At 38.7% G+C, this 25,685-nt stretch overlaps 1 protein-coding gene across 6 annotated transcripts in view; it reads right to left on the minus strand.

Moving 5' to 3' along the window:
- piezo1 (piezo-type mechanosensitive ion channel component 1) overlaps window positions 1-25,685 on the minus strand; it is a 389,501-nt gene that overhangs the window by 213,180 nt on the left and 150,636 nt on the right. The window lies entirely within an intron of this gene.

Here is a 25,685-nt window from a genome sequence, read left to right on the forward strand (position 1 = left end):
AGCTCTTTGTATGTATATAATGCATATATAGTATATAATAAGTATTATTGATCTTTAATATGATAAAACTGCACTGTGTTTTAACAAGACTAGAGAACTAAAGTTTGGACAAAACAGACCAGAGTGCCTTCAAAAGTAAAATTTCGAACACAACATGCTTCTTTCAGAATAAAGCGGTGGCCCAAAAACTTCTGAATTTAATAATACGAGGCAAAGAAAACATTTCCTGATTAAAAGAAATTTAATTTGTTTCCTGCTAGTTCCCCATGTCCTCTCTACTGCAGCTCCAGCACTGGTCACTCTCTGCCCTTCTACTTTATCATTCAGAAGGCATATCGTTGTCTTCTGGTTGGTTTCTTTACAGTACACCTTTTGATCCTTCTCTAGTGCTGGGTATTTTTAATGACTACTATACTCTGTCAATGTTTATTAATATATTAATAAATATATATTAAAATTATTAAAACATTAAATCAAGAGTTTGCAGGTTTAAAAATTTAGTGAAGGAACTAGAGGTATCACAAGAACAGATACTTTGGTACCAAGCTGGTTTCAAAATTCAGAAAATGTAACAATGCTAGTTATTTACAATATCTGAACAGTACTGTAATTACCTGGGAACACAAACCAATATATGAGGAAAATATAATGAAAACCTACATATGAAAATGGCTGACAGTAGCAATGCTACAGCCACAGCACTCCGAAACGTAATTACAAAGACTGCTGCATGACATCATACTACAAGTAAAATCAATAGTAGCAGGATTTGGTGATGTTATAAAAATTACTAAAAATCATTCAAAGTAGATTTAAAATATTTATCAATCACACCTATGTATTACATCAAAGGCCAAAGTCATAATTGCCTCATCATATTGTGGACTAAAATAAATCTCTACTGACACAAAACAGTAAAAGTTATTACTCACTCAAAAATCCCATCCTCAGCCGTACAATTTCCTCAACAACTATGAATTGGTTTATGCTATACAAATGCACCAGTAACTGGTTTGTGGATCTGCATTCTGTTTTATGGTGGCTAAGCTTTTTCGCATAATGTACTTTAAAAAAAAATTCAATATTTTTTTTTAACACACATGAACACAACATTCATGGAAAGCACTTAATGTCAAGTTTTGATTGCCATTCTCAAGATAGTAATATTACAAAGATGGACAGTGCTGTTGGCTCTCAGAGACACATAGGTTATGGAAAAAATTACATTACAGAATATAAAAGTCTAACTGAATACTTCATGACCAAAAGTCTTATCTGGAAATAATTTTGTTTTTGAGACAGATGCTCAGGTTTTTTAGATTTTTAGTACTCCTAAAACAAAGGAGAGTAAACTGCCTTCCTTGCATAGGAAAAGGAGAAGGCACAGTCCAGCCATGATGTCTGTTTCCCTGTCCTGGTGCACTGACCTAGAAAAAAAAACCTTTTTTTTTTAGTTCAAGCCCTGTACTAGGGAGAACAGTAGGTTAAGGTTAGGGTTTTGAGGTCAAAGGAGGTATTTATTAAGTTTATTTTAGAACTTAGATTTAGGCTCCCTACTAGGAGATTTTTAGGGTTAGGGTTGGGGGATGATCTCTGTAGTAGGGAGACAGGTAAGGTTACGATTTTGGGGTGGGGGAAATAGCATCCCGAAAGTATTGTCTTAACGACGATATTTTGTCAAGAGTAGCCCTGCCACATATCTAACACACAATATTCTATACAGTACTATCCTACAAAGTGCTATACATCCAAAGTATTCTACACAGTATTGTAAAAGGTATTCTAAAGGATGTTACATAATGTAAGATATTCAATGACTGTACTTTAAAATGACAATTAATACATAATCCAACAAATAAACAATACAAATGCATTATCCTGTCCTTTTATCCCATTGTGTCCCTGTTGCCTCTATTTTGGATGTTTAGCCCCATTGAATATACAGTGTTCAGTTTTCTTATCCATTCCTTCTACTTTAATTTTCTTTGTCTGCCTGTCTGTAACTGTGAGAGTCGGCTCTACGCTACCACTCATGTTTGGGAGCCTCTTGAATCAGACACCGTTGACAGTCATGACCAGATAAGCCGGCGGATGAGGACACAACACGATGCATGTAATAGATACAAAAAGTGTAAAAGTGCTTTTATTAAAACAAATCAAAACAGTGCCCAAATAGTGCAGTGCTTCTAAATCTCTTCAATAAATAAATACAAAAAGGGAAATCCAGGAGGTAAAATCTACCTTCAAAATGAGGGATGTAAAACACTACTCCCATCGGGTCCTTACTGCACAGTCAAATGAGCCTAGCACAACTTCATCTTCATCTTAATCTCTCCAGCTCACCCACTGCTCACTCAGCCGGCGTAGACCTTAACAGTCGCAACCACACTTCCCGACCCCCATCTTAGCTGCCCACATGGTTCTGGCCAGAGCACCCAGGGTTGGTCCTGCTCCCATCATCAATCATGCACCTACAGTCATACCTCGGATTCCTGAGGAGGACTCCTCCATGCTTGCACCCACTCCACACAGTTATTCAGTGGGGCCCCTGGAACATCACTCCTTCATGAGGCCCAAGATCACACTGCCTTTTTCTCCACTTGATACTCTCTTTCTCTGTCCACTCTGTTTCTGATCTCTCTCTCAGTCTACACCCCCCGGTCCGTGAAGGCTCTTTTAAAATGTCCTGCCTTATTGGGTGCAGGTGTGAGGAGCCACTCCCTCTATGGCATCATTGAGGCACCTGCCTGACCCGCTTGCCTCTGTATGTGCATGTGGTGCAGCCAGCCAGTGCCTCAACTAACCGTGGAGTATGCAGGGTACAATTTTTTTTCTTCTTTAAAAATAGAGCAACGACACGGGCCACACATCACACCATCCAGTTCTTAGATTTGTATATCCACATTTTAAAATGTGTCCCACCAGTGGTCTCTGTACTTCCTTCCTGTTTCTATGTTGTATGCATGGTGAGCCAGCTAGATCTTCACCACATTTTTTGATTCTCCAATATACAATAAGTTGTATTTTTGACATTTGATTACATAAATACAATTTGAATGTTCTAAGGACAGATTTTGTTTAACCCTGAAAGTGCTGTTATTCCCATTGTTTTGAGGGTTCTTATTTTCTCAAAAAAAATGCTGGTGTTGGTTGAGGTTGGTTATTTCTTGCCATCTGTAGTTTCCTCCTCACTAAAATGGCCTGTAGGCTTTTATTTTTTCTGTACACTGAAATTGCTTTGTGCTTCCGTAATATGGTGGGTCACAGATTGGTTTGAAAGTTACTCCTGATCTTTGTTTGCCTCTACACTGGGAGTATTTGGAAATGGAAGGTATAATCCATTTATTATCCCTTTCTTTTCTGCCCAAAAATGTCCTTCTCACTTGCCTCAGGAAGCTCCTGCCATAGCTCCTCATTCTCAAGGCCTTGAATTGGCTGTTTGTTGTCCTTTCAAAGTCTTCCTTTCAAAGTCTTCCTGTTGAGTGCAGTTCATATGGAACCTCAACAGTTGAGATTTTACCCAGCCCTTAAATGCATGTTTGGGGTGATAGCTGGTTTTGTGCCGCAGGGTGTGTTTGTCCATTTCCTTACAATAAACCTTAATGTCCAGCTTCCGAATAATGGCAAAGGACTGCCCCTTGTAAGTTGGGTCTAGGAAGTTGACCTCCATTTGATTGGTACTGTATTTGAGTTTTATGGAGGAATGGTGGCTGTTCAGTGTATCTATGAACTTCTTGAATTCCTCCAGTCCATGTGTCCAGGCCCCCCAGATGTTATCCAGGTACCTGAAGTAGTGATCTGGTTTGAGAGAGCATTTCTTAACTGCCTTCTGCCATATACATGTTGGAATAGGCTGCGGCAGATCATTTGCCCATTGCAGTTCCACTGATTTGTAAAAAGAACTGGTACCCAAAGCAAAAGTCATACCTGGTGAGGCTGACTGGCCTGTTTTGACTGCTTAAAGTCCTTGTTTTGTTTCAATGTTTGTGTATAAGCTGGCAATGTCTATCGTAAATAATATATCCACAATTGTCTCCTTGATTTTCTCAACAAAGTCGTACATGTTCTTAATGTAGCTCAGATGTTTTGTGGAGATCGGATTTACATAAAAATATCTATGAATTCTGCTATGCCATAAGATTCACTGTTACAGTCCGAGACTATTAGACATCCTGGTGGAATCTCATAGGGAACCGCCCAAGTATCAGGGTCTTTATGACTTTTTGTAGTATGTAAAAAGCTCTATGCCATGGTTGTTCCACCCCCATTGGATATTTTATTTGTTTTCTGGAGAGCTTGTTGTCTTTAAACATTTGTTCCAGGATCTGTTTGTTAATTTATCTGGTCTGTGGATAGACAGGGATGATCAGTCTGCAATAATGTTCTACTGTTTCCACTTCCCTCAGAGCTTCTTGTATATACTGTTCCTTGTCCATTATTACAATACTGCTAACCTTGTCTTCAGGTTTGATAATTATATTTTGATTTTTGGCCATTTTTTGTAGAGCACTCCTTTCTTCCCAGGATAAATTATGTTGTCATATGTATCCTATGTGAAGGTCTCTAATTGCTTGGATATGTTGTTTCATCTCTGTTTTGACTTCCTCTGGTAGCTGCCTACCTGTTAGCTCCCAGTTGGATTTTGGTTGGAATGGTTTCCAACACCATTCTGTAAATTGTGGCTCTAACCAATACAAACCAAAGAAGGAAACATATCAAACCTGGCTAAGAACCTGAAAGACCAACAACTTGACTTTATATAAAGAGTAAGGTTCAAATCAAGTTAACATTATACTGTATTAATATCTAATATTAATATGACATTACATTATTTTCCATAAATACACATATTGCATTATTTTTGCTTGGGATGACTGATATTAATTTATTTACATGCAACTATATCCAGCAATAATTAGCCTATTAAACATACTTAATAATTAATATAGCTAAGTGCTAAATTATGTTATAGTTTTGGCTATAGTTTGTTGAAGCACCCTTACCATCTAAACAAGCTTCAACACAGTTAATGGTAGTCTTTTAAGCAGATTTTGTAGATACAAGAATAGTTTGTCAGCATGTCAGAAAATGTTGACTTCTGCATTCTTGCATTTATGAAAGTCTCAACTTTTTTTCCTCTTCTTAACAGTGTTCTGTACATTTAAAAAAAAATTACTTGGAATAAAAAAAAATATTATAATAAAGTCTGCATTAACTTAATTTTCTCATTTTACACAAAAGTGTAAAATGAGAAAATAAAGTTTAAAATATTCTTATGTATTCCATTCTGACGCTTTATTATAACTACGTAAATGAGCACTGTGAGTTCTCAAAATGATTATGGTGGTATTGTGACAGTTCATGATCAGATGGTCTGTATTCTTATTTTGATCCATATGTTTTTTTGATTTGTGTTTTATAATTTTTTTAATGGTGCCACTAGGGTTTTGCTTGGAAAGCTGTGCAACAGAAAGCTCATTGTATTTTGACATTTATGAATGCCTGTACTGGTTCACTTAAATAGCAGTTGAGTAACTATTTGAAGGCTATGCCACCATTTTAAAGCTGCTGTTAATGTTATCATTTATATATTTTTTACGTTGTTACAATAAAAACATAATACTTTTCTCTTGAATGAGAAGTACTTTTAATTAAAACCATCTGTCTAGTTACTTAATGACAGCATGCTATTGTTTAAATTTTTATTTATATATAAGCTTTTTTTTAATGAATGGTAGTATGTTGAAAGGGATTCCTGTTTTTTCCATGATATTGAATGGGTATCAAGTATCATGAACTTTCAGTGGTGTTGGTATTGTGGTAACACTAAAGGTAACAGCACAAAGAGCTTAAAGTAAGAGATAGTGTGCCAGTTAAAGCACATATCTGTGGCCTGTGAACTGTAAAACAATTTGGAAATCATGTAAATAGATAGCATGTGAATCATTCTCATTACATTAGTACCACAATGAAATATTTTTGGTTAGCTTAGCTTAATTTTACCAAATCTAACAAATAAGAGGTTTGTTACACATTCATGGATCCACAGCATATCTTAATTCATTAACTCAGTTTCACATTTAAGACATATTGAAAACATCAGTTCAACTTGCATAAATTACCTATTATTAATAATGTCTCAGTCAACATTTAATATACAGTGTGTATAGTACCTTTTAGAATGAACACATACCCAAAGCCATTTAGAGACATATAAAATCAGAATGTAAAAGCACTGCCATTCAAGCAAGTAACCTTTAACAAGGCAGCTGACCTGCCATTACTCTGTCCCTATTCATGACAACTTTAAATGTGCTGTTGGCGTAAGCAGTGTAAAAACTAAGATAAAAGTGAAAAAGTACCTTCAGAGTGAACCCACAATATAAATGCCTCTCACCATTCTCCACATTAACAAAAAGTAATTTCACAGAAAAAAATCCATTACATAAGTTCAGTTTTAAGATCTCACCTCTTTCCAAAGTCCCATGAATACATGACTTAGATTAGTTTAGCAGCTGTATATGATGTTCAACATTCGCAGCTGAACATCCACCACATATAGTGACAGTTCAGAAAAAAGGGAAAACTGTTTTAGATGGATGGCAACAATCAGTAAAGCAGCCATGCTGATTAATACTTGCTTTATTCACAGAAACTAAATTTCGTTATACTTAAATATTTTTATGGTCCCATGAATTTCGTTACAATGGGATGCCACCCGTATTACCTAATATTTTTTGACATCTGCTTTCCGTAAGAAGAGTGCAAAGGCACTTATAATCAGAATCATTTTTATCAGTGCTTCACACCTCTAAAATGGAGCCCTCAAAAGCCATTCCACAATTTTCCCCTTAACATTTTAATCTCCAATTAGTTTTCCAGACTTGGAACATGTATGTAGGCTTTTTGGCCTGTGACAATGGCATTCTACCATCTCTTTGTGAACAGCTGATGTTATAGCCTGGAAATAAAATGAGAAAATACCTGAGAGAGATTCTGTTTCTGTAGAAAGCTGCTTGAAGACAACCTCAGCAGGGTACATCTGAACTATTCTGGGCCAAAGCAATAGTCACAGCACGTTACAAAGAGTACAAACAAGGAGGTTTCATTACATGGTTAATTTTGCCTACGGTGAGGTTTCAATTTACTGGTCTGGCAGCTCTTCGAATTTTCCATTCAGGAATAATTTGCCTTTGAGAGTTAAATGTTGATAGCAATTTTCACATAAAGCTAATGGGAATGACTTTTTACAATTAAAGAATTAAAAACTAAACTCAAGGGCCTAATTAGTTTGGATTCTCCAGTACTTGTCAGCTGTCTTCACATTCAAATACATTTATCAGCACGCACTTTAAACTCTTTGGAATGGATGCCTCATCCTAAGGGATTAATCTTGAAAGAGAATCCTGAGATAGAATGTTTATCTGTGTATACTTCCAGGTTCACTGGTGATACTGTTAGCCCTAATATGCACTCTATCCCAAACTTATGACCAAAGACAACATAAGAAAGCACTGCTATAAATGGATTATTGAGCTCATTTGTCTAGGTTCTTACAAACAAGGAAATACAAATTAAGAGCAATTCATTTTCTTGCTTATCTCAAACAGGAAAAGATGTGTTTCAACAACTTTCAAGTGGTGACTGACTGTTACCGAAATAACAAGTCCTTGCAGATGAGGACTAGCAAGCTGTGCCATCATAAACACAACTATTCCTTATATACAATGAAAGTGTCTGGAAATAGTTAGGTGGACAAACAGAAATACATTGGCACACATTCAAAAGAGCTGCATATTGATGTATATTTAAAAGAAAAATTGAGAAAATTACCAAAAAACATTTAAATTTGAATATAGCTAATATTTTAGAAAGTAGCTGCTTTCATAGGGCTGCTGGTGTCATCTCATACATGGTGGATATCTGTCAGCATAAATTTTAGTATGAACATCATTTTCAAACAAATACCTTTTATTTATTTTAGCATCTTTAGAATTTGAGCATTTTACAAATATAGATATCTAGTAAAGAATATTACAACTACCACTAGCTCTTTATTTAACACAGAAAGAAAAAACAAGTACTTCCAAATGCAGACCACTCAGAATGTTCTTCTGTAATCATTTCATTGCAGCTACAAAAGTTCTTTAATGAAAATAGTAGTATCAATATGTCCCAGTCTCATAAACCATTTGGATCTACAGTACATCTCATATTACCGTGAATCACTATTTTAATGCTCCTAAGAAATACCATAATCTGTAATATACAATAGCCCTTATGATTCATGAATTTACAATTCACAGATCAGCCTATACGCAGGTTTGCCATCAATGATTAAACGGAAATGATTTTGCAAATTTTCCAATCTAACCTGGAAAACCAGATATGATGTGCATAGACTAGAAATGGAAAACTAAAAAAGTTATCCAGTAAGTCATACAAGCATAAAATATATGTAATACCAATAATTTTTATTTTTTTCTGCTATAAGTTAAATTTTATAAACAATTACTGTGAGAGGTCAAGCAAAATAATACCTTTTATTGGCTTTTGCTTGACTTCTCACTGCATCTATAATGGCTAACACAGTACAACATCCTAGTAAAAAGTTACAGTTCACTAAAGAACTGCGGAACTATGCACTTTGAGGGATGCCACTCATCTTTTTCTCAGCAGCAAACCTCATAAACGTGATTTGCTTGCAAAGCGATTTTTCTATCTCATGTTTCTTAAAACTTGTTGAATCTTATTTAGGGCAATAATCTTAGAATATAAAAATGGGTCCTTCTAGTGTTCTAAAAATGCTCCTTTGAGACAGAAGAAAATGATGACCCTACAAGAAAAGGTCGTCTTATTGGATATGTTTCATGCATTCATGTCAACTGCTTTGGTTGCTCACCAGTACAGTATTTAAAAATAAAAAAAAACAGGAAATCTATAAAGAAGTTACAGCACCTTCTCCATTTTAGAAATTCAACATTGATGTTTTTTCTCTACGTATACAGAACAAACTTGAATTTTGTGTTTTCTAAATACAGTCAAGTATAATATTGTAAATGTGCTGTAAATGTATGGCATCTCACTCTGTGTGTGTGTGTTTGTTAGCCTATATGGTCAAATGTATTAATGGATTTTCACATCAGTGGGGGTCCTGCCACCTACCCATGTGAAACACAAGAGCAACTGTACTTTTATTTTCTGTATTAGGACTACACATAGATATTTATTCAGTGCCACAGACCACCTTTATTCCAGTTATTGCCAGGAATTGTCAGAAACTTTTTGCCAGGTAGCAAAAGTAACATAGTGGAAAAAGGGTACACCATTCTATGAATGTCTTCACAAATCATATCTAGGGCAGCAAAGACTATGGATAGTATAATGAAAAAAAAGTCAATGGTGAAAGATTATGCAAAAAACATGCAATCTTTATAGAGCCAGCAAGCTTGCGATTCTCGAAAGAATCGCAAATCCAAGAATGGCAATCACCTCTTGGAGGGTGGGTGCGTCCTGGGAAATGTCATTTAATGAAATAAACATCCATATTACTAACCGAGAATGGTAAACCGGATGGCATGGACCCAGGTACACGGTGGTGGACGCAGGAGACGTAGTGCGCAGGCGCGTACAGCTCAACTAACGGAAATAGCAAATAAAACAACCGCCATATTGTGAGTGGCACTACTGCGGAGTGAAGTTAGGAATAATGTGCTGCTTGGGATTGTACAAACCGCTGAACGCTTAACACCAAATTCAAACACAATACAGCTCAACGATACACACACGAGCCCACCTGGATAAGATCAATGAACGCAGGTGCCTACATCGCGCGTCTGAAACTGTGGAAGCAAAGCAGGCACGGGTTCAAAGTGAACGAGCTCGACTGACGGATATACAAACACGAGCCCGCCTGGATAAACAACGCGCCCATAGCTAACAATTAACGACACAGCCACACAGAAAAGAGGATTCTGCACTGCACCCCAGAGTCAAACGTAAGACACTACGGGGTCCGCAAAGGTCCACAAAAATAGTACGGAATATATAAGAGCACACCGTTCAAAAAAAAATCAATCGTGTAAAAGCACATAGTACACACAAATCATTTGCTCTCAGCGCATAGAAAGCGTATAAGGACAATACGGAGAATAGTGACCCAAAGGCATTGGAGAGAAATGAAGGCAGATAAGAGATTATGAAAGCAGTGGAATTCGAAAGGCTCAAACAAACAATGGCGCGATACACATGCAGACAAAGGTACAGACTATGAAAGCAGTAAAATTCGAAAGTATTGTAGCGTCCCACCCAGGTTGAGGGCTTTTTGGTTTTAAGTGACTGTTAGGTCCGATTGAGGGAAGGCAGAGTACAGCACGGAGGACTGATAGCGGGGTATTGATTTCATGCGGTAAGGGGGGGCATTGGAGAGGGTGCTAGAAAGTTGTGTTTGGGGTTAGGAAGTCAGCGATTGTTCAGGTAAAACTTTTGTGACACTTTATCATGTCAGTCACTACAGTATCAAAGAAAAGATAGAAACGATTGCATTACCGCAAACAAAAGGTGATTAATCATCAGAACCAGGTGTAATTTAAAACATACCAGGACAAACTGAGGTCTGAAAAAAAGAGTAGACAACAAAGTCTTTTCGCATTCGCATCATTCAATGGACAAAACGTGGATTTACACAATAATGGACAACAGTTAAAGGAACGACAAGTTAAATTTCAAAGAGTACACAATTCGGTTGGGTGTATATTGATGATCTCGGAGAGGTGATGCAAACTTTAACAGGCAAAAAGAAAGGTGATGTATATATTCCGCGAGTAACATTACACACCAAAGAAGATCGTGATATGCCATTCATAGTAAAATGTTTACAGGTTACCGTGAGAATAGCTTTTGCTATGACAATCAATAAATCACAGGGCCAAACAGAAAAACTCAGATTATTTATTACAGAAACGGAAACAATATGAAATTGAAACAATTCCAAAAAAAAACATGTCAAATTGTATATCCAATTAACCAAACATGGGGGTTGGCGAGCGAAGCGAGCAGGGGGTGAAGCCCCCTAGTATTTGTACTAAAGCGGGTTCTTTTTGGAGCTGTGACTCATGTGGTTGTGGTGTTTCAGAAGCGCGTTGTAGGCGCCTTGTTTCCATCAGGACATAAATGCATGACAATATCGCGGTGAAACGGAAGCTCACCGTCATCACTTTGAAACACAATTGCCACTTCATCAACGATGGGAACATTGTATCATCTCGGATCCTGTTCTTTGTCCTTTATTAGCACTAAGGCAATTATAGTTGGTGCCACACCGTCCGCCTCTGCTTTTGTATTGGCTTCTCTTTCAACCTCATGTAGCATTTTCATAGAGTTTGCTAATGGGTGATTGTTTATGACTTCAGCTACGCTTCTCATTATTAGCTCTGTGATTGATACACTGCGTCCTCCAGATGTAACACGTACATTTGGGCACATTTGCGGTGGTGATTTGGCTCAGGGTGCACCGTTCCAATCCGATGCAATATGTGTCAACACACGCGAAAGCAGTATGGGCCATTCCCAGGGGGGAAGCCGGTGCGTGATGAAATATCATGGAGGGTGGGTGCGTCCTGGGACAGTTCATTTCAATGCTCTTCTGTTATTGTTTTTCTTCATGCAGTCTCGTTTTTGGTTGTTTATGGCTGTGTTGTCGTATATGCGGTGGTGTGGCCGGTCGCGTCCGGGCGGCTGTACAACCTGGCGTGCACGCTTTACCTCAGGTATAGTTCACAGGTCATAGGCATGGTAAAGTTTCCATTTAATTCAATAATCCCATTTGAACTAAAGTGGTTTCTTTGTGTGGGCGCCTTCAGTCATTGTTTTTATCCATGTTGTTTGGGCGGCACCTACTGACTCTAGTTTGAACTAACGCGGTTTGTTTGTGATACGGAGCGTTCGTTTATTGTTTTTTTCCATCTGGTGTCGTATCTGTGTTTTCTGTGGCTGGACTGTTAATAATGTATTACTGTAATACTGTAATGTGATTCAAATATGCTGTGTAGTCTGGACCTTTGTGGATTCCGTACTGTAATACCGTAATGCGATTCAAATATGCTGTGTAGTCTGGACGTCTGGGGATTCCATACTGTAATACTGTAATGTGATTCACATATGCGCTGAATCATTTCGTTTTTGTTTTCTCTGTGGCTGTGTCGTTAGCTATGGGCTCAGATGTGTATTTCCGTTAGTTGAGCTGTTTCGTTTTTGAGCCGTGACTCCTTTGCCTGGGAGCTGTTTCGTGCGCTTCATTTGTCTAGCGGGTGTGTTTTCTGTGGCTGTGTCGTTAGCTATGGGCGGGCTCGCTGCAGTTGCGATCACACTGGTAGGCGTGATATCTGTGGCTGTGTCGTTAGCTATGGGCGGGCTCATTGCAGTGCGGCAGTGCGCGTGCGCTTCGATGTGCCCTGCGTCCATAACCTTCAGTTAGTAATATGGATATTCACTTATAAGGTCACAAGACTGAAAAGTGTTACAAGTTTTTTTAAGTTGTTCACAGCAAAAACAGTGCTTTGAAAGGAAACTTCCACCAAGTGTTAAACAGAAAGATAAAAACTAGAAGTACACATTGTACCTGATCCAAGACAGAGTATTCATTAGGGGTGCACGATTCAGAAAATCTAACGATTCGATTCGATTTCGATTCTTGGGCTCACGATTCGATTCAAATCCGATTCTCGATTCAAAACATTATGATTGTTTTTTATTTTCCATCAGTCTGATACAAAATACAGCCCTGAGATAACAGTTGAAGTCACATTACAAAAATATAAACTGTTGCAAATATAAACTGCAAACTTTCAACTTAAATAAAAGTAGATTAAATAAAACCAAATAAGAGCTGCTATAGTTGGTTGTAAAGTGCCATTATCAGAATAAATAAAAATGCTGCTACATTGGGCTGTAAAGTGCTGTTTCAGCAGACAACAGTTTTTGAACTGTGACAACTACAGTCAAACTGACAACAGATCAGAATATATTAGATTAGATTCAGGTGTATGCGCACATTAGTGAGTTTAAAGTCCACCATCTGCTGGAATGTACATGTTCTTTTGTAGAAACAGAAGCTGGTCTACATGTTCTGGAGTGAGCATGCTCCGCTGTGCAGTTACTATGTCCCCAGCAGTTGAGAATACCCTCTCTGCTGCAACACTAGTACCAGGAATGCATAGGTAGCATTTAGCCAATTTTGCAACGAGGGGAAAGACAGTCTCCTGAGACCTCCACCAAGTTAGGGGGTCTTCTGAGAGTGACAATGAGGGAGTTTCCAAATACTTCTTCATCTCTTCCTCAGCTCTGGTGCCAGCGGATTTAGGAACATCTCTGGCATTAGTGAAAGTCTTGCCTAGTAAATTCAGCAGGGAAGTATTTCTTTTTTTGGGAACAGGGGGGCCTTCATCATCCAGCACTTCATTTGGGATGTCTGGCTCCTCATTCTGCATTAATGCACCATAAAAGAAAACGAAAACGCAATCAACCAACCTTTGTCTTTCAATTAGAAATTCAGTGTTATTATTAATTATTGTATATACCATACATATATACCATACATATATACCATATATATATATATATATATATATATATATATATATATATAAATAAAACAAACTAAGCAATAACTAGATATTATTGTGGTACATTTAAAGTGCTACATGTCAATGGTAATTTCACAACCATACACACTGTGTATGTGGTTTTGCTAATAGCATATTGTCATGCCACTGTCATGCAACTAGTGTTTTTCACTTTTACTATTAAAAAATATAATAAATTACCTCAAGTGTTGCCGCTTCAGCAATCACCTTAGAGTGTATGTCCTTTTGCTCATCCTGAGAGAGAAAGGGCAGTGTTTTGAACCTGGGGTCCAGGCTTGAAGATATGTGGAGCATATTTTTGTCTGTCACACTCGTGTATCTCTTGGCCAGATCTTCGTGAATTGCCTGTTTGATTTCCCGGACGAGTGCTGTTTCACCACAGAATCCTGCTTTTGTTTCGTGAAGTGGCTGCGCATGTAGTGGGGCTATCACAGACAATGTCGGCGTGGCTTCTTCAGACATTATGTTTGTTGCCTCTTTTAATGGCTTGAGGGCTGCAGCAACTTCTTCTGCGTTGGCGACGTCGGTTTCGTCTAGTGTGCAGATGCCGGCTCCACATTTTCTTACTTCAGCAGAGAGAAGCGCAGCGCAAATGGCTGGTTGTTGCTCCAGGAATCTATCGATCATGTCGAATGCACTATTCCATCGTGTAGCCACGTCCGTTGTCAACTTGTGCGGTGCCAGCTCCAGAAGTTTCTGTTTCTGTTTCAAGACATGATTTGCGGTGGCACTGCAATGAAAAAATCCGGTAATTCTCCGAATTTTCCCCAGCAGACGTGAAACAGACGGCAGCTTCAGAGCTCTCTGTGCCGCGAGGTTGATGGTATGTGCGAAACATTTAACGTGTTGAAAGTTTCCCAGCTGTGCAGCAGCTAGCATGTTAGCAGCGTTATCGGTAACAATTACCAGGTCAGTGGTTGTGAGCTGCCATTCCTGTGCGACAGATTGAATGTTCTCCTTTATATGTGCGGCTGTGTGGCTTTCATTTATTGCTGTAGTTTGTAAAACTCGCGACTCAAGCTCCCAGTTGTCTGTAATATAGTGAGCGGTAAAGGTTACATACGACTGGACTGCCCTTGATGTCCATGCATCGCATGTTAAGGCTACTCTTGTTGCTTTCTTCAACGCTTCTGCTACTTTTTTCTTCGTCTCTTCGTATAACAGAGGTATCGCTTTTTCAGCAAAAAGCTGACGGCTTGGTATAGCGTATCTAGGCTCAACTGTTTTCAGCATGTACCGAAAGCCTTCATTTTCAACAACGCTGTAGGGACACAGATCTTTGAAAATAAAACAGGCTATGGATTGAGTTATTTTGTTCGCCCGTTCAGAGTTGGTTGGAAGTTTGCAACATTGATGCAGAGTGCGTTGGTCTCCTGGAATGTTTCTACTTTTGGCTGAACTTTGTTTGCATCCTCTGGATGATGACGTGCCATGTGAGTCCTGAGGTTTGTAGTGTTTCCAAAATATTTGATTTTAGCTTTACAAAGCTTGCATATGACGTGAGTTTTATCAATCTCTTTCTTGCCATCGATGTTGTAGAATCCAAAATGTGCCCAAACGTATGCCTTAAATGAGGACGGGGCAGGTTGAATATTCTTTTCCACTGCGTTTTCCATGGCTCGTCTATCGAATGCTTGCGCGAGCGCGCACTCACTTTCTTCTTACTCACACCAAGGATTACTATCTGAGCAGAAACTGGCATAGCGCCATCTATAGGATTGACAAACTCCTATCCGGAAAAATAGTTAAACTCGCGCCGTTATAAAATGGGAAATATGAATCGATTTTGTGTCCTGTATGAATTGATTTTGAATCGGTAGAGATAAAATTGCGATTCTTTCGCGAATCGATTTTTTGCACACCCCTAGTATTCATGAAGCAATATTCTATAGGAAGGGTGGGTCAGTGCTCCTGTCTCATATCTTCAGCAAATTTGGTTCAAATCCAAGTCTAGTCACTGTATATGGGATATGTATATTATTCTCATGTTTCCAAGTAATCTCATTTTCTTCTCGTATCTCAAGTAGCTTCCTCCAAATTTAGAGTTCTACATTTATACATGCACACCTATTTGCATAATTACGATAACTCCAATACAGGGTGAAGTGCATGTCCAGGTGAAGGAAAGGAAGAAAGAAAGAAGTGAAGATGGAAGTAATGTCAATAATATCATTAACATTCCCCTACTACAGTCTTGGAAAAAGGATAGTTTCCAATTACAGAATTACACCTGAATTCAAAGAGAGCAGGCCATATGCACAAGTAGAAAAATAATAAACAAATTTCCTCAAGTTGAATTATTACTACATAGAAAAACACATACTTAAGTAAAGGTATCTTATATTGAAACTACTCAAATAAAAGTAAAAGGGTAGGTCTGGTAAAGATTATTCAAGAAAAAGTACAAATTGAATTTATTTACAAAAATGTAATTAAATTAGTTAATATCCTATAATACCCCTGTTGTGCATTGGAAAGTATAAGTGGAATATACATAGCAATAAAACAGATTTTATTCATCAAAATTCATATACACATACTTATACATATTTACACTGTATATACTGTACATACATATATTTTAAATAATGTACTGTACTTTATATGGCAATTAAATTTCAAACAAATGTAATCTATATATGATGAAACACAAAAAAAATATTTTTAAGAAAATCTAAAAGTACACAGTAGTCTTCTTGATTTCAACTTCTAAAGGGTATACTCACACTTGCAGTTTGTTCCGTGCCCAACCACGTTTGTCCGCATTTAATCCCCCTAAAAGCCTAGTTCGTTTGACCTAGTGTGATCACTCCATGCTGGACCAAATGTACCTCCTTCAAGCAGCCCAAAGCAAGGCTCAGTAGGATTCTGGAACAGTGTGATCGCTAAACATGCCTAAGCATGAATCACTGACATAACTTTAATGATGAAACCTTATTTTAATTTATACCATTTGAGTTAAACACAGGTTTTTATTGCCACTTTACAGATGTGTATTGTAGTTGGCAAGAAAAGCTGCAAATACTTCCCTTAACATCATTTGTCTCCATAAAAATCTTATTGTATGTGCAGCACGATTAACAGCAAAATGCTGTGCTTAACTCTCAATAAATCTATAACAGGGTAGAATGTTATCCTATCCTATATGACTCCAAAAAAACACCAAAATAAGGAAAATCATTTTGATCTGCATGCTGTTACTGTGTGTTTGGATCTTGTTTTGGCCTTAAATAAAGTTGCATGGTGATGACGAAAGCGTGCCCGGGACCAGAACGTGAAAGCGTAATGTGAGTGTGGGAGGAAAGGAGGGAGGACAATCGTGCTCGGGCACCATACAGAACAAGTGTGCACCTCTAGCAAAATGGGCCCATTAACAATTGCAAAGAATGTTATACTTTGCTTAACTGGAACGAGACTAAAATTTATTTAGTACACAATGATAATTAAGATATGAATTTAATAAGGTTGTCATGTTGTTTATTCAAATTAGTTTATGTAATGCCTTTTTTTATAAACAAAGTCGATAACCTTGCATGTAATACTGCAACTATGAATTGTTTTATTAAGTGTTGAGATTTAACTGACAAAATGATAAAATTTCAAAATGTTATAAATACAGTATGACAGACAGGGCTGTGGAGTCGTAGACAATTTTGGGTACCTGGAGTCGGGGTCGAAGTCGGCAAAAATGTACCGACTCCTAATAAATTTAAATTGTAATGAAAAAAAAAATACAGCAAGTTCAAATGTCCCATTTCACAAACAATAGTCATAATTATGTACTTCTCTGATGTAAGAATGAAGCCCAGTGCATAGTTGTGTTACTACTAGAGGTGGGCGGTATGACCAAAATTCTATATTTTTCTAAATTCTGCCGGTTTCACGGTATTAGACGGTATTTTTTTCCCCATGCATGAGTGGATGTTAACCACATTTTCCACTGCAATTACTGCAGTAGACTGGCTAAGAATAACCTATTAGACTGTTATGAGAATTGTACATCGTACAAAAAGACATTTTAATGTGCACACAAGTATTAATCCAGGTTTGCATGGCCCCATAAAGTGATAGTTTTCAAGGGGGTGGCACTAAAGAGAAGGAATCACATTGCATGACAGATGCAGTCAAAATATAGAACCTTTAATTGAACAAATTTTGCAAAAGCTTAAACTATGATTTTGACAACATATTTTCAACCATCCAAAGAGGCATTTAGACTTAGTAAAATATCCAGAGGTGTTTGTCAAAAGTTGGATTGCACTGAACACGTCTTAGAAAAGGAATAAATTGTAAATATTTTTTGTAAACCAACTACACTTTCTGTTAATGTTAACAATCTCTGTCCACTGACATGTTAAAGTGACTTTTTAAACAATTTTACCATCATTAAACTGCATAATATTTAAACTAATAAATAATAACAATAAAATACATAAAAGTATTACTGATAGTTGCACCATTACTTCAAGGCTTCAAGCCCAGGTGCATTACACAGTATTCACCAAATTAAAATAAAATAAAACAAGTGCAATCTTGGTGATGACATCTTACCAACTGTACCATCATTTAGGCAAACTGCATTAATATGGACCTTGCTTCAAGCTAAGCTATATACATAAATAATAAAAACTGCAACTTGCATTTATAATGCTGTTTGTGGTATAGCCCTATGGAAGCGCATTAGGGCCACTGTGAAGAAAAAAAAATATGGACACGGAAGAAAAAAACAAACTATATGTCGAGAATAAATGTCGACATTTCCACTTTATTCTCAGTTTATTTTATAATTAAAGTAGAATGTTGTAAACTAAACTTCATCCTAAAATAAATGCTTAATTTACTAGATTTTCTCAAACCCCATCACAAGTTAATGCAGCACATCAAATACTTTGTGTAATCACTATGCTTCTTAAACTGACTTCCTCCGCACTAAGAGCAGGCGCCTGCAGCAATCACCGCACAGAATCCATTCACTTCATGATATTCCTGCTCTCTACCAAAACCACACGATAATTACCAATCACCACACGATAAACGTCTTTGTGAAATTAAAACTAGTTATGAACTTAGCCGACGGAGTGTTCAGAACTTTAAAAATATCTTCATTATACATGTTTAATTATGCCATCCATTCAGAGTTGCGCCCATCTCTGAACGAGTCGATAGCACATCGCAGAATGAATACAAGCAAAACATACACTAGCAAGTACAAAAACAAGTACAACTTGGCTTGCAGTATTATCCAGTAGTATAGAAACAGTATTTACATATCTGACCTTTTAAAACTAAAGTATCTCCAGGCGACGGATGTGACTCCTTTTTTTCGGCAAAAGTTCTTCTGTTCATCACATGTTCAACTTTACTTTTAGTTCAGTTTCGGAATGATCTCTGTCCATTTTCACCACACAGCATACCTATGCTACCGCCCACTATTTGGTGGTGTAGCAGTGAAAAAGAGCCCTAGTTCAACAAATCTGTGTTTAGCGGTGTAGCAGTGAAAAAGGTCCCCACTTAAACAGTTTCCCGCTGCGCCACGTTCCGAACGTCGTTTAGGCAATTTAAACCGGTGTTGCGGTATAAGAAAAATCCATATCATAAAAAAAATAAAAAATGGTTTTTGGTATGAACCGGTATACTGCCCAGCACTAGTTACTACTAGTGTGAAGTTCAGCTGAGCTATTATACAACCTGACATTCACATATTGTAATCTGGATTATGGTACATTACAAAAAGTGTTTTCATTTTATTTCAGACTAGGGGGCATTACTTTCACTTTTACTTTAAAACTTTTGTAAAAACAATATTTGTCCTTTATTTCCTGCCCCAGAAGTGGTTTAATATCTTTCTCGTGGGACATATAACACTGCTCGCATTGTGAAGTGGGGGGGCTGAACGCACGCTAAGAAGATGCGGTCGGATCAGCTGTTTTGAAAAAAAAAAGTTTTGAACTTTTGCTGCTGCTGCTGCTGGTGAGCTGCGTGCTCTGCTTGTCGCACTGCGCGTCTATCATTTAACAGCCTGTACAGCAGTTGTCTTTTTGCAACTTTGCGTCTCCGCCGTTCACGTTGTAAAGCAGGTGGGGGTTTTGGTGAGGGGGGGGCGGCTGGATGCACACTAAGGAGATGCGCTCAGATCATCTGCTGGCTTGCTGCTGCTGGCAAGCTGCGTGTTCTGCTTGTCGCTTGTCATTGTTTTAAGAGCTGGGAGCACATGAAGTTTGTCTGCCAAAAGCATTCCAACAACTGCTAGGTTAGATGCCCGTGAACTTGTTTTAAATTGTTTGTAAGTAGGGCATGACATGCAAAAGTCACCGTCTCACGGGTTTTGCTTCCTAAGGTTGTAATGTCTAGTCTCGCGTGTCGTCAAAGTGTCTCTCTGAGATGATGAGGTCTCGTTCGCTTTGCTTCACCCCCCCCCCACCCGAAGGCGCTCTACGCTCCTGCCACTTTGCGTCTCTCCCGCTCACGTTGTGAAGGGGGGGAACTGAATGCACGCTAAGGAGATGCGGATGGATCAGCTATTGGCTTTGTTCTCCAGCTGCAGAGGTGCGTGTTCTGCTTGTCGCGCTGAGCGTCTATCATTTAAAAGCCTGTATAGCAGCTGTCCTTCCGTCTCATGGGACATTAAAAGTGTCTCTCGCGGGACGTCAAATTGTCTTCTGAAAAGATCACGTTTCGTCTCCCAGGTTTCCCTGCCAAGATTTTTTTTTTATAATAGAGAGATATAATGTGTTTAACAAGTTCATCTGAGTGTACACAAGTGTAATGATGTAGGTGTAGGTGTGTACTATGACCTGATGTGTGTTCAGGGGTTCTTGTCTTTTGTTTAAACTGGCCAATATAGCAGAGAGTCAGCCAGTAGTTCTGTGGTTAAATCAACATTGAAAATACATTAGCATATTAAAAATAGAGGAGTCGGAGTCAGAAGTACCGAAAACTGAGTCGGAGTCAAAGTATTTATGTACCGACTCCACAGCCCTGATGACAGAAGAATCTAGTGTCAGTAGCTTTCTTCTTGGTTTCAGCAAATGAAAACATTGTCATTTTCAAACCAAACCCCAAACAAACAGTACAACAGCTATGATAGAATCAAACTGAAATTCTAACTGTATACATCTAAAAAATTGGGTCTTTCATCTACTGCAAAATGCCTTGTACTCTCCACCTTAGAATGAGATTTAAATTTATGAAAACGAGTAAACATATTTTATTACTACATGTGGGCTATACTAATTACAGTTTGAAATCAATAAGGTTGCTATAATATTAGGATTTTTAATACATTTTGTATTAAAACGTTGTTGGCCCCAATCATCTCAGGCTATTACACTAATAGTGCACATCACTAAAGCAACATATATATTTAAAATACTAAAATATCCAATAAATGACAACAAATGCATAGTAATCAAGTATTTAGCATTACCTTTAAATATCAGCTAACAATGCAATCTGTAATTAATAATAAAAAGTATATTTTTAATTTCATTAACTTTAATTAATTAAAACAACAATCCATACAATCAAATTAAACTTAACAAAACTAAAATTCAACCCCCACCCAAAAGAAAGAGAGGACAGCCAGCCAACAAAGCAAATCTTTAAAAGCAGCAAGGAAGGAAGAGTATCATTTTCCCCAATATAAAATTTATACTAAAATGTTAAGATTAGATCCTGCCATATTTAAAAAAAGTTTTGAGCTGATTCTGAGTGAGAATTTAATTTTTTGAATTTTTTACAATTTCAAATAGTATAGGACATTAGTTACACACTGACTTAGAAGTGGTCAGGTTGGATTCTTCCAGTTGAGCAAGGTTAAGTCTACATGCTAGTAGCCAGGTAAAGGCAATTACAATTTATTTGTTGTTCTCCACTTTAAGCCCATCTGAATGTACACCAAAAACAGCACTTAATGAGATAGGAGTGACTGTGACACCCAGGCTATCTGATAGGCAAAGATTTTTGTCCAAAACAATGTTAATCTGGTATACTCCCAAAACACGTTGCCCAGTGAGGCCGGAGCTACAGTAGATTGCAATGTTCACAGGTTTCATTTTGCCCTGGAAACATTTTTTGGATAGTTTTAGCTTGAAAATAGTGGAAAAACTGTGTTGTTGAGAACTTAAATTTGAAGCTTAATTGCTCATAGGATGCAAAAACATTATTGACGTACAAGTCTCTAAATGTTTTAATCCCAAACATTTTCTAAGCATTAAATACTGTGTATGTTTGAGAGGGTGGAAAAATGTGGTTGTCATGTACAGGTGCAACAGATAGGAGCTTCTTAAAGTTCCTCCTACATTGGTTCCATATTTTGAGTGAATGAAGGGCAATTGGATTATTAGTGTATTGACAATACTTTGTATTTACTGGAGCACAGAGCAGGGAATATAAAGAAGTACTGCAAGATTTTAATTCTATTGTAGGCTTGTATATGTTCATCGACCGTGTAGACATCCAGGTCTTTATGGCCTGTATACTTGCCACCCAGTAATAAAACTGAAGGTTAGGTAGTGCCATGCCCCCATTTTCTTTAGGTCATTGTAGAGTCACCGTTTGGATGTATAGATGTTTCAAATTCTAAATAAATGAGGCTATGATTGAATCTAATTTCTTAAAAAGATTTGTTAATGTATATGGGGATTGTTTGAAATAGAAAAAGCAGCTTGCAAAGGATGTTCATCTTAAGAGTGTTGATTCTCTCTGCTAATGTGAGATGGAGGGTGGACCATCCCCTACTGCCCTCAAAACGGTGAGCCCATGGACTGTAGCTGGACAAAGAGAGAAAGGTATTGTGTACTCGCTAATCCTCTGTCTCTTTCTTAAACAGTGGTGGTAATAGTTAATGTGCAGAAGGTGACGGCTTTGATAGATTCCGACAGCAACATTTCCATTGTTGCACGCCATTCTGTGTTACCGCAGAAACAGTTGAAAGGCAAAACCAGTCTGACCTATATTTGGGGTGAGACTGGTGTGATAGTAAAAATGATTTTTCACAAACCACTCCAAAAAAAAGTTTTGGGCATACTAACAGATGGGGATAGTTCGCCCTAAGCTCCCTCCACACCTCTGGCATCGAAGAGTCACATGGCCGTGAAGTTTGATGTGGTGACTTCTGGAACGTCGCAGGATAAGACTTCCTCTACATTCCCATCGACGTCTTGGGATGAAACTATGATCGTTGTGGTTGACCCTGACCATCTATCTAGATTACAGTTTCAATTCAGGCAAACTCTGGCCTCTTTTAAAAGGGAGCAGTGGAACGATGATTCCCTCAAGTTTGCAAATAATGCAGTAAATGGCCAACGCACACAACATCCCATGCCACAGGGCCTCGCTTTGTACTACATAATAACTTTCTCTATCAGGTACCCGAGCATTAATGGGAGTTTTGGACATTGTGGGTAGTACTGCAGCCTTACCGGTGGCAGGTCTGTGAATTAGTACACACCCACCTCCTGGGAGCCCACTTGGGGAACGAAAAAACTTGAGTGCATTAAGCTCCAATTCTATTGGCCAGGGATTAGTGAGGAAGTTCGACTGTGTTGCACTTCTTGTCCAAAGTGTCAATTGTGTCAAATTCCTAAAAAGGACAGTGCTCCACTAGTCCCCATTCCCTTTATTGATGTTCCCTTTGAACAAATCAGGGTAGATCTGGTTGGACCTCTGCAGCCCTCAGCTAGAGAAAATAAATTGTGACATGTGAGTCCCTGTCTTGCACCCCAAAACATGAGGCTGTCTCAGTACCTTAGCAAAACCAGCTTTATTTAGCCTGTGTTTGTCCTGGTGACAGATAAGCTGTCTTCCACAGATGCGGGGATCATGCTTCGGGATGCTCTTCGGCGTGTCGTCCATTTGGGGGGAGTCCCAAAACAGTTTAGAAACCTTACAAAATAGATTTTAATCCTCACAGATTATGATACCCAGTATCATGAAGCTGTTCCTGTGCATACAGCCACTACAAAAGCAATTGCATGGGAGTAGGTAGGGGTCTTTGCAAGAGGCAGCATCCCTAAAGAAGTCCTTACAAACCAAGGGAACGTTTTACCTCGGAGATGTTCAGGGAAACAGCTACATTACTCCAAATAAAGCAGTTAAAAACCTTGGTGTATCATCCTCAAACCGATGGTTTAGTGGAGAGGTTCAACCAGACCCTAAAACAAACGGTACGCAAGGTGGTCAGCAAAGACGGAAGGGACTGGGCTCATTATTTACCTATCGGGAAGTCCCTCAGGCCTCCATGAGTTTCTCACCCTTTGAGTTGTTATATGGGTGACAACCTCACGGCATTTTTGACATTCTAAAAGAAGGCTGGGAGGAAGATTCCTGCCCATCCACAAATATACTAGAATATATTGTATCACACAGTTATGCAATAGATTTGGAAAAATTCTGCCTATCCTTAAAGAACACAAGTAAAAGGTGCAAATATCACAGGCCCATAATTATAACCGTGGCATGGAGATTGAAAACAAATCAACCCCCACCCCTGGCTCTTCGGGAATTCCACCCAGGAGATCACGTCATGGTCCTAGTGCTATCCTCACATTCTGAACTGTTGGCTCACTGGCAAGACCCTAACAAAGTTATTTATCTGGTTGATTATCTGGTAAAACAACCAAACTGTCAAATGAGCGAACGGGTTAACCTACTGAAACCGTGGAAGGATAGGAATCCCGGTTCGTCCTCCGGATAGCCCTGTTCATTCTTTGCTTGGAAAACAACACTTAACTTTGGACCCACTTTGACAGCCCATTAACAACAGGAGATGGAAGAGTTATCCTATCTGTGCCCGAGGTGGTAAGTGAGAGACCGGGACATACCTCTCTGATTGCACCTGACACAAAACCCAGGGTGATTCTCAGAGAACGCCCATATCAACTCCCACAGGCAAAACAGGAAGAGGTGCAACTTGAAATCAAGTGTATGCTGGACTTAGGTATGATAGAGAAGAGTCATAATCCCCGGTCCAGTCCCATTGTCTTGGTGCCTACGCCTAATGGGAGTTTTGCAATGACTTCCTTCGGCTCAATCAAGTTTCACAGTTTGACGCTTACCTGATGCTGCAAGTGGACAACATCTTTGAGTGACTCTGCAAAGCAGAGTTTTTGACCATGCTTAACATGACAAAATGTTACTGGCAGGTTCCTTTAATGAACTCTGACAAGGTCATGACTGTATTGCGCACCGAGAGTGGACACTGGCAGTATCGTGTCTTTCCATTTGGGTTACATGGGGCCCTTGCAACCTTCAAACATCTGGTGGATAGAGTGCTTCATCCCCATAATTCTTACAGTGCTGCCTAAATGGATGATGTTGTGTCATCTATTCCAAGACATGGAAGGATCACCTACAGCAGGTTTGAGCAGTACTCCATACACCACGTAAGGCTGGCCTTTGCATTAACTCACAGAAATGTTTCTTTGGATTGACCGAAGGCAAATGTTTAGGTTACCTAGTAGGCAGGGGTAAGGTGAAACCGCAGTGTTTGAAAGTTGATGCCATACACAACTTGCCCCGTCCGAAGACCAAGAAACAAGTCCATGCCTTTCTCAGCTCCTGGCAGGGTTACTAATGACGGTTTGTACCCTGTTTTGTGCCCTGTTTCGCTGGGAGAGCAACACCCTTGACTAATTTAACAAAGAAGAGGGCCCCAAACAGTGTGGTATGGGATTAAAAAGCAGAAGCTGCATTTAGTGACCTAAAGTAGGCCCTGATGTCAGTACTAGTATTAAAAGCTCCTGATTTTTCTTTGCATTTTATCCTCCAGATGGAAGCTTCAGACACAGGTCTTGGTGCTGTGCTAAGCCACAGCATCAACAGTGTCTAAGTCCCTGAGCCAGAAACTGTTGGACCAGGTGACCAGGTATATGGCGGTGGAGCAGGAGGCTATGGTGATCAAATGGGCAAAAACGCAGCTGAGGTATTACCTCTTAGGCCTTGAGTTTACCCTGGTTACTGACCATGCACCCTTAAAGTGGAAGGTGTTACATATGGACTCGAACCCGTGAGTCACAAGGTGGTTTTTAGACTTCCAGTCTT

Source organism: Erpetoichthys calabaricus, chromosome 9 (assembly GCF_900747795.2).
Source record: "Erpetoichthys calabaricus chromosome 9, fErpCal1.3, whole genome shotgun sequence".
Lineage (NCBI taxonomy): Eukaryota > Metazoa > Chordata > Cladistia > Polypteriformes > Polypteridae > Erpetoichthys > Erpetoichthys calabaricus.